This window comes from Epinephelus moara, chromosome 23 (genome assembly GCF_006386435.1).
Source record: "Epinephelus moara isolate mb chromosome 23, YSFRI_EMoa_1.0, whole genome shotgun sequence".
Classification (NCBI taxonomy): Eukaryota; Metazoa; Chordata; class Actinopteri; order Perciformes; family Serranidae; genus Epinephelus; species Epinephelus moara.
In genome coordinates this window covers 31,278,613-31,289,864 of record NC_065528.1, presented here as the reverse complement: position 1 = coordinate 31,289,864, position 11,252 = coordinate 31,278,613, and the positions used below count along the sequence as shown (strand labels likewise).

General features: G+C 35.2%; 1 protein-coding gene across 1 annotated transcript in view; it reads right to left on the bottom strand.

Annotated features, from left to right (window-relative positions):
• gpr19 (G protein-coupled receptor 19) overlaps positions 1-2,843 on the bottom strand; it is a 9,651-nt gene extending 6,808 nt beyond the window's left edge. The window contains exon 1 of the mRNA XM_050036361.1: positions 2,328-2,843. The gene's annotated coding sequence lies outside the window, so the exon portion shown is untranslated. The remainder of the gene's footprint in view (positions 1-2,327) is intronic.
• Positions 2,844-11,252: the final 8,409 nt, after the last annotated feature.

The window sequence follows — 11,252 nt, the reverse complement described above, 5'->3', positions numbered from 1 at the left end:
CACATGAATTGTCACTGACTAATTAGCTCAGTGAGATAGAAATTGATTCTTAGTCTCAGAGGTTGTGAGTTCAAGCCTCAGCTGATGCAAAAGGTAGATTGTGTTGCTAAATTCCTAAATGTCTTCCAATTCTCCTGCTTGTTGCTCAGAATTGCCTAAAAATGCTTGGACCCGACCCATCACTGCGCAGCAGCTATAACTTTATTTTATTTCGTCAAGTCAGGTCTAAAGTCATCAAATGCTTGACTCAAGACTGACTCAAGTCTTGGTGAATTCACGACAGTAATTGGTGATTGGTGTAAAGTCGGAGTCGAGTTACAGGTTTGTTTGTTTTTTTAAGTTTTTTTAAAGTCATCAAATGCTTGACTCAAGTCTGACTCAAGTCTAAGTAAAATCATGCGCTACTGGTGTTTAAGTCCAAGTCGAGTTGCAACTTTGTTTTTTACTTTTGTCAAGGTCAGTCTCAAGTCATCAGATGTTTGACTCGAGGCTAACTCAAGTCCAAGTAAAGTCACGAGTCACTGGTGTTAAAGTCCAAGTTGAGTTGCAAGTTGTTTTTTAAATGTTTTTTATTTTGTAAAGTCCAGTCTAATGTCATCAAATAATTGTCTCAAGTCTGTCTCAAGCCCAAGTGAAGTCACGAGTCACTGGTGTTAAAGTTCAAGTCGAGTTGCAAGTTGTTGTTTTAATTTTTTTTTATTTTGTCAGGTCCAGTCTATCCATCCATCCATTTTCCGGGCTGGGTCGCGGGGGCAGCAGGCCAAGCAAAGCACCCCAGACGTCCCTCTCACCAGCAACACTTTCCAGCTCCTCCTGGAGGACCCCAAGGTGTTCCCAGGCCAGATGAGATATGTAATCCCTACAGTGTGTTCTGGGTCTGCCCCGGGGCCTCCTACCAGTGGGACGTGGCCGGAACACCTCCAGCGGGAGGCGCCCAGGAGGATCCTGATCAGACACCTGAGCCACCTCAACTGACCCCTTTCGACGAGAAGGAGCAGCGGCTCTACTCCGAGCTCCCAAGTCCAGTCTAACGTCATCAAATAATTGTGTCGAGTCTGACTCAAGCCCAAGTGAAGTCACGAGTCATTGGTGTTAAAGTCAGAGTCGAGTTGCAAGTTTAAAAAAAAACAAAAACAAAAAGATTTATCACATTTTTGACTCGTGTCTGATCCAAGTCCAAGTCATGTGACCCAAGTCCACACCTCTGCTACTGACTAATAATTTTCAACTCTGTGCATAAGTCCCTTAAATTTGTACTTAAGTGCAGTATGTGATTACTGTAACATTACATTATTGTACTCGTATAGTGGAGTATTTTCTATTACATGTTCCTGATATCAGTAGCTACTGTTTGACTGAGGGCCTGGAATCTATTTATATGCACACAACTGAAACACAACACTATTTTACATCTTTACATTTATCACCTTAAGACATTTAAGACAACAAACTTCCCTTAAAAAACACCTGAATCGTCTTCTCATCTGCACACAGACGCTTCAGCACAAACTGAGGCTCCTTTAAATCCAACCTGATCTCAGTGAAGAGTTAAACCTCCACATGGAAAAATACTGAGCACCAAAATCTGCTGTTTTACATCCTTAAGTTAATTATTTCACCTCATTTTAGTTCAAATATCTACATTTAAGGGGATTTTAAGGTGTAAAATGACACGATGCTGTTTCTTGAGCATCACAACATGATTCTGACGGACAGAGTAAATATACTTTGACTGTAGCTGATACGTGAACCTGCTGGAAAACAACATGGTGTTCACCTGGAGCTCACACAGAGTCAATATTTATTTAATATTTGAGAGCAAAATTTGATTGTTTTCGATGATTAAATATTAAAAATACACACATATGGTTCGTTTAAAAAAGGCTCCAGCTTATATTTGTGTCTTTAGAGCTTCTTAGTTTGGTCTATAGCTTTAAAAACATGTAATCAATCGATGATAAATCTAATAAACAAACAAATAAACAACCCGTGTCGCTCCCACAAACTGAGGGCAGATCAGCATCATGTATCCGGCCTACATCATGTCTGCTCCTGCATCTGATTCACCGCGATGGATGATGACTGATGCAGATTAATTATGAAAAGAAAAAAACATAATAAAATCGGAATTAATACATTAAAGACAATAACAGATTTTCTCCCCGGTGGTCCACAGGTGATGGAGCCGCCTGTAGACGCTGAAAAACGGCCTCTGACGTGTCGCTGATAATCGGGTCCGGTAAGTGAGGTGTGTGTGTGTGTGTGTGTGTGTGTGTGTGTGTGTGTGTGTGTGTGAGGTTAGATGTGGTGTTTTTATGGAGACTCACCGGTTCACAGCAGAGCGGGAACAAACGACTCATTTTGGTGTTTTTCCGTGATTCAGTTCGGCTGAAGGAGACGTGCTGGAGCGCGGAGGAAGAGGAGGAGGAGGAGGAAGAGGAGGAGGAGTTCCGTGAAGGCAGCAGACATCATGGCTGTTTGCTCGCTCTGTCTGTCAGTCTGTCTGTCTGTCTGTCAGTCCACCTGTGTGTGCTGTCTGTCCGTCTGTGTGCTCCACAGAGCAGCTGGAGGATGAAGCAGCAGCTGATGAAGAGGAGGATGGATGTTTTCTGACTAGCAGGGGCGGACCAACCAATTTCTGGGGCCCCAAAGCTGAAAGGAAAGACCCCCACTCCCCCCTCACACATCATATATATATATGTTTATACTGACTGCAGACAGATGCTGCTGTTTATTGACTGCAGCTAAAATGGGTTAAAATAATACTTTTGTTCACAGTGTGCGTTTTCTTCCAGATCTTAAATATAAAAGCACACATGCATATGGACAGTTAATGTGATTTACCTTTTAAATTACCAAACCATCCTGATGTAAATATTGTAACAATTGGGAATTATTTTGAACACAGTATATTTTGTAATTCCAAAACTCTAAAAACGATTCATTAGTTTATGTAGTTTTATTATTTTAATTCAATATATATACATATATATATATATATATATATATATATATACCCCCCACCTTTTTTTAAACTAAAAATAATATAAATGTCCCTCCCAGCATGCAACTTGTTCCTGGATTGTTACTGGTGTTATTGTGCTCTAAATTGTGCTCCATTGTTTTTATTAGTAAATTCTACGGTGGCCCTAAAGGGCAAATTACAATAACCAAAAAAAGGGGGGAAAAGCCACAAGAGGCTAAATACTAAAAAATACAAATTGAAACAAAATCAACAAAAGAGAAAACACAACAAAACACCACAACAAATAACAAAACAAATCTCAAACCACAATTCAAATCAAATCAATAAAAGAAAAAACAGTGACAAATCACAAAACACATGAAATCATAAAAGGAAAAATGAAAATGCTCCTTAGAGTGAACATTGAGGTATTAATTAAAAAGTAAAAAATAAATAAATAAATAAAAACAAAGAGAGGAATTTAACATTTAAAATAAAAATAAAAAAATCCTGCAGGAATCTTGTTTAAAATATTAGATTACTAACATTTCATACATTTTCATACCTTCTTGTTATACTTAATATTAGGCCTATACTTTAACTACAAACTACACCACTAACAAATTAATAATGAATATCTGAGCACATAAAGACAGTGCATAATAATTAAGTTATCCGTATCCTTCAAATCCCAATTAACATATAAGAACAGAAAAGTTGTCTTTTTATTTTAGTCCATCCTAGTTTAGTTATCAGGTATCATGATTATATCAGTCTGCTGTTAACAGATTTTATGTCCTGCTCTACTTCTACTGTTTTTTATTTTTGTATTTTCAGAACCTAATTTAACATGTAGAGTGTCTCTGCAGATAAAATATATTATTATTATTTTAAATGTAAATCAGCACTGATCGTGTTCATCATGCAAAGACTGAGGTCACCTCAGGTCTGCAAACCTCCCTCCTCCTCTTCCTCCTCCTCTTCAGCGGTGAGTACGACTCTTTATAGAATAAGGTGATTTTATTTATTATCAGGTTGATTTCATGTGAGGAGTGTGTGTGTGTGTGTGTGTGTGTGTGTGTGTGTGTGTGTGTGTGTGTGTGTGTGTGTGTGTGTGTGTGTGCTGCTGCCTGATCTATCAGCTGGATTAATTATGAATTATTGATAATTTTTTAGACAGTGTCACCTGTCGACCTTCACACACCGTGACGAGCTGCTCTCTCTGCAACACGTCCGCTCTTTAAAAGGAAATGATGCTGTCCATCTACAATTATTGGTCTGATGCTGACGGGGGTTTGCTGTCGCAGCATGTCGCCATAGCAACCGCAGCGCCGAGGAGACGGTGATTATCCAACAGGCCGGTCGCTACGGGAAACCAACAATGGTGCTGATGGGATGGAGGGAAGACAACAAACTGACCCTGAGTCCGTGACTCCACATGAACTTCATCAGGTTTCACACGTGTGATTTTAATTCATATTTTAAGTCATGTTAGAACCACAGTGTGTGATAAAACCTCACAGGTATGGAAGCTCAATGCTGCCAAGAAAAGAAAAAATAAAGAAAGAACCCGAGTCAAAATTATAACATGGTAAGTTAAAAGAATGACTTTTTAAACAGAAATTATTATTTGAGTAAAATAAAAGTCTTATTGTGTCAGTTGACCTATTGTCTCATAATTTGTTTTGGTAAGTAACTTCTTTAAGTATTTTGTTATTCTGACTTAAAAAGAAAAGTTTTTTTAATCTAAATAGTAAAAAAAAAACAGTTTCATAATTATGACTTTGACAATCCAACCTTTTTAAACTTAAACTTTTGACTTGAATTTTGGTCTCTGATAATAACAATAATTTGACTTAAATAGTAAAAATGTTTCATTTAGTATCAGATAAATTTGACTTACAATGTGATTTTTTTTCACATTAACATTTCTAAGATGTAATTTAAATTCATATCGAACTACAATATGTAATAAAACTTCAGAGTTATAGAAGCTCATTTCTGCCAAGAAAAGAAAAAAGCGAATATAGATGAAATGCGCCAAAATTATGATGGCAAGTTAAAAGTATTGCCTTTACAGAAGAAATTAATATATGTACCAAAAATTGCATCAAGTCAAAAATATTGGATGGTAAATTGACTTAATTGTCTCACAATTTTAACTTGGTAAGTAATTTTTTTTTTATTTAAAATTATTATTTTTTTGACTCAATATGTCACAGCTTTTTAAAAAAAAAAAATCAAAGTTTTAAATTACAATTGCAGATTTTTGACTTATAGAGTGCTGCAGTCCTAAAACCTGTAAATGAGTTAGCATTTTAGCACTTCGGGCTCCTTTATCCTAAAGTCAACTGTTATTTGTTGTATGACATAAAATACATCAGTAAATATCCCCGTCTGAATTGTAAAGTTTTTACGTGTCTTAAAAAAGGCAGTTGCTAACAAGTGGCTAAATGAGCGTACAAAACGTCATCACGCCGGACATGGCTTAACAGCCTCGTTGTGGTGGCGACATTAAGTCATGTGACTGTAGTATAGTTTGGTTATAGCTTAACGTTAGCTTTTTACTTCTGGCAATTGTATTTAGGCTTAAAAATCATAAAGGTGGTGTTTATTTGTGAAGATTATCTTAAAGAACAAACAAACACATACAATACACTGTATTCACGTGCAGCAGGATCCAAACACATTTGGAGGCATGAGGACATAAAATGCCACAAAAAAGAAATCAGCCATACAATGCTCCATAAGAATTAATTTCAATTAAAATTTGTACATACCGAAAATGGTGAGTTATTCACATATCGATAAACATTCTAGTATAAAACATGTTTAGACATCATGTTTCCTGTAGAGTGTGATCAGACTGAAGTTGGGTTTGGTGTCTTCCAGCTCTGCAGCAGCTCCGAGCTTTGATCGTTTCATTCTCATTCATCAGGCTGACTCAACCATGCGTGCTAATTGCTCCAGTATGAAAAACCTTTCAGTTTTCTTCTGCTTTCATCACATCCATTGTCCCCCGTCTGCTCACCGTCCTGTAACTGCAGGCTCAGGAAGGAATTCAAACGCTGCACGGACAAAAACTGCAGGAGACTCAGCTGATTAATGAACTCACCAAACTTCAGGGGGAAATCACCAAATAAGATGCAACCTGTCTTTTTCATCTGCTGAGAGTTGTGACCACACCAGACCTGCTGGTTTAAGCTGTGATTACAAAACACTGATTAAAAAGTCTTGTAAATCAGCAATTTATGTAGCTCACTTTTACGTTTAAACAGTTTGAAAATACAAGCAAGAGCCTGTCGTGTTCTGAAAGCTCAGAAGTTAACTTTGGAGAACCACAGAGTTTACTACTGGGCCCACTGCTGTTCCCTAGATGTTTCCATTTCAGAAAATGTCCTATGATTTTACATTAATACCAAGAGCTACAAAATTAGCGGACATACAAATAGCTCAGAAATACCAAGTAAAATATTACTATGTAATGGAAATAATAATAATTAAAACTTAAATTTAAGTGCAAACCATCTTTTTTTCTTTAAAAACAAAAATCAAATTCATCCATCTTGTACAAAAAAATATATTAAAGTGTCATTGTGTGTAAAATATAAAATAAAGAAACATCAATATTAGTAGAGACAAACAGAAATTAAAATAGAGATTAAAGTTTTACTTTCTATTTTTTAAAAGAATAAACATTTTGACATAATAGCTCATAATTTTGATTTATGAGTTCATGAATTGAATATGTGAATATGAAGTTTATTAATTAATTTATTTACACTTAATCTATTTCAGTTCGAACCTCTTTACAGTCGGTACAGTTGTTTTTTAAGGGTGCCTGCGCCTTTAAGAAGCCTGTTGAGTTCATTTGACTGGAGCTTCAGTGACAACATCCTTTTATTTATTTATTTATTTATTTGTACATATAATTTATATATTTACCTGCAGTATTTGTCTCCCATATAATAAACCTGACCTGACAGTGTGAACCTCTTAACAGTCGCTACAGTTGTTTCTAATGGTGCCTGTTTCTTTAAGAAGTCTGTTGAGGTCATTTGACTGGAGCTTCAATAAAAAAACATCCTTTTTTTCTTTTATTTATATTGTAACGTCTCATCTATTTTTTCTCAGCAGAATTTTCCTTCCATACCATAAACCTGACCTGACAGTGTGAACCTCTTTACAGTCAGTACAGTTGTTTTTGACGGTGTCTGCGCCTTTAAGAAGCTTGATGACATCCTGTTATTTATTAATTAATTTTTTACCATTTATCTATTTCATTCCCGACAGTATTTGTCTTCTATACCATTAACCTGACCTCAGAGTTTGAAACTCTTTACAGCTGCTACAGTTGTTTTTTAACGGTAACTCCACTGTTAAAAGAAGAGTGTTGAGTTAATTTGAGTCGATCTTTTATGACAACATCCTTTTTTTTAACATTTAATCAATTTAATTCCCGACAGTATTTGTCTTCCATATAATAAACCTGACCTGACAGTGTGAACCTCTTTACAGTCGGTACAGTTATTTTTGATGGTGCCTGCATCTTTAAGGAGCCTGATGACATTCTTTTATTTATTAATTAATCAATAATTGACATTTAATGTATTTATTTCCCGGCAGTATTTGTCCTCCATACCATAAACCTGACCTGACAGTGTGAACCTCTTTACAGTCGGTACAGTTCTTTTTAAGGGTACCTGCGCCTTTAAGAAGCCTGATGACATTCTTTTATTAATTACTTAATTAATTAATTAATTAATTTGTTAACATTTAATGTATTCATTTCCAGGCAGTATTTGTGCTCCATACCATAAACCTGACCTGACAGTGTGGACCACTTTACAGTTGGTACAGTTATTTTTAAGGGTGCCTGCGCCTTTAAGAAGCCTGATGATGTTCTTTTATTAATTACTTAATTAATCAATTAATTTATTTATTAACATATAATTTACTCATTTCCAGGCAGTATTTGTCCTCCATACCATAAACCTGACCTGACAGTGTGAACCCCTTTACAGTCGGTACAGTTGATTTGAAGGGTGCCTGCGCCTTTAAGAAGCCTGATGACGTTCTTTTATTAGTTACTTAATTAATTAATTAATTTAATTGTTAACATTTAATCTATTCATTTCCAGGCAGTATTTGTCCTCCATACCATAAACCTGACCTGACAGTGTGAACCCCCTTACAGTCTGTACAGTTGTTTTTAAGGGTGCCTGCGCCTTTAAGAAGCTTGATGACGTTATTTTATTAATTAATTAATTAATTAATTAATTAATTTATTAACATTTAATCTATTCATTTCCAGGCAGTATTTGTCCTCCATACCATAAACCTGACCTGACAGTGTGAACCTCTTTACAGTCGGTACAGTTGTTTTTAAGGGTGCCTGCGCCTTTAAGAAGCCTGTTGAGTTCATTTGACTGGAGCTTCGATGACGACATCCTTTTATTTTTAACGCAGTGACCTCATCTCTTATGGCAGCAGGAGGACTTCACCAACCGAATCACCCTCTTCTTCTCCTCTTCAGCTCCAACTTTACCGCTTCTACTTTCTCTTCTTTAAAACTCACACACAGTCAGACTCCATCTTTAAACCGGCCCACACGGCTGAAGAGCCGTTTGGACTTTTGACGTCGAATTTTCAAACGGTGAGTGAACCGAAATTTCTGGTTTAAAGTCTATAAATCACCATCTGGTAAAGTTCCGTTAACGGGGGCCTAACGTTAAAGTTTAGTCCGTGTGTGTGTTGACCCGAGCACCGTGTGTGAGTGTGTAACGACAGGAACATGAAGAAGGAAAATGTCGCTGTAGTTTAAGGTTGTTTTCACAGGAGTCGGCCTGGCGGTCAGTCGGTCGGTAACATCGAAACACACCAACAAAATGTCAGAGAGCAGCTAGCTAACGTTAACGCTAACGTAACGGCTGAAAATGTCGCCCAAATACCTCCACAAGTTCACACACACTCTGTCATACACACAGTTACTCCTCACACACTGCTCACATAACTTTATATTAACTGACAGTAAAGTTAAATCTCACATTTTCAATAATCTCCTCTAACGTCAAACCTCATTTAAATAACAGGAGTTATTAGTTGGTGGAGTACACGTTACTTTTGCGTTACTTTATGAGACCAACAGTGTTTGACCAATGTTTAATATATGTAACTTAACTTCAGAGGAAACTTCAACACAAGTTAACATCTTATTTTGCACAGAATTCACGTAGAAGTTGACCCACACTCATTTCATACACTTATTTACTTTTCAAATACTTTATATTAGCTTTTAGTTAATGAAGTATGCGTTCCTTTTACGTTACTTTATCACAATAACTTAAATGAATCCCTTAATGTATTATGTAATATATACTTTACATTAACTTCAGTAGTAACTCCAGTTTGAGTTAATGTCTTGTTTTGAAGAGAAATTCATGTAGAATGTGACTTATACTCATGTCATACACTTCTTTACTCTTTAAAAACTGTTCACACAACTTTTTATTAGCTGACATTAAAGTTAAGTCTTACATCTCCAATGATCTCCCCCAATTCAAAACCTACTTTAAATAAAATGAATTTTTAAGTAAATGCAGTATACATTACTTAAACAAATCCCTTAAGGTTTGATCAGTGTGTATTTTACATAACTTATATTAAGAACAGAAGAAACTCCAACATTAGTTCACATCTTATTTTTGCAGAGACATTCATGTAGAAGTTGACCCACACTCATTTCATACACATATTTACTCTTTAAATACTGTTCCCTTAACTTTATGTTAGCTGACATTTAAGTTAAATCTTACATTTCTAATGATCTCCCTCCAATGCCAAACCTCCTTTAAATAACAGGAGTTTTTAAGTACATGTAGTATACATTACCTTATGGTACCAACTTAAACAAATCCCTTAAGGTTTGATCAAGGTGTATTTTATATAACTTCAGTTCAGAAGAAATTCCAACATGAGTTAACATCTTATTTAGTATAGAAATTCATGTAGAATCATGTCATACACATATTTACTCTTTAAAAACTGTTCCCTTAACTTCATATTAGCTGACATTAAAGTTAAGTCATACATTTCCAGTCCTCTTCCTCTAATGCTAACCTCCTTAAAATAGTCTTTAAGTACGTGCAGTATACACTACTTTATGATACCAACTTAAACAAATCCCTTAATGTTTGATCAATGTTTAATCAATATAACTTATATTAACTTAAGAAGAAACTCCAACATGAGTTAACATCTTATTTTGCATAGAAATTCATGTAGAAGTTGACCCATACTCATGTCATACACTTATTTACTCTTTATTAGCTGACATTGACGATAAATCTTCCAATAATCTCCTTCCAATGCCAAACGTCCTTTAAATATGTGGAGTTTTTACTAGATGGAATGTATATTACTTTTATTTGCTTCATAATACCAGCTTTAACAAATCCCTTAATGTTTGATCAGTGTTTAATATATCTAACTTAACTTTAGAAGAAACTCCAACATAAGTTAACATCTTATTTTGTTTAGTAATTTGTGTAGAAGTTGACTTGTACTCATTTGATACACATATTTACTCTTTAAATATTGTTTACATAACTTTTTTTTTTAGCTGACATTGTTGTTAAATCTATATAACTGGTGTCGTGAATGTTAGAAGAAAATGTCATCCAAATGTTTAAGTTCTTTTAAAGGTTGACCCAAATTATTTTATACTCATATTTACTTCTTAAATACTGTTTACACAACTTTATGTCAGCTTATATTAAAGTAGATCGTCTGCTAATCTCCTCGTAATGCCAAACCCCCTTTAAATACTAAGAGTTTTTAGTAGATGGATTGTAAGAAGCTTTTATGGTACTTTATGATACCATCTTAAACAAAACCCTTATTTTTTATTAAGTGTTTGTGATATGTACAGTAACTAATATCATGAAAGATAGACAAAAATTAGGTCCAAATTGTGTAAAAGTTTATACACATTTTAAAATTCCTTAATTTCAAAAGTCTTAATTTTCAGTTTTGGGGATGTTTACCTAAGGAGCTCAATTTGTCACATCATAACGGGAAAATGGACAAAGTTAATCATTTTACGTTAATAACCCGGTGATGTACATCACAACTCACTTTATTTTAGAGCTGATTGATGATTAAGTGCACCCCTTAAAAATCCATCATCAAATTTTAATAGTTTACTTCAAAAAATTTTTTTTAAATGGCATTTATTGGAAAATTAAGGACATTTAAGGGATACAGTACTGATTTTTGGTCATGGAAG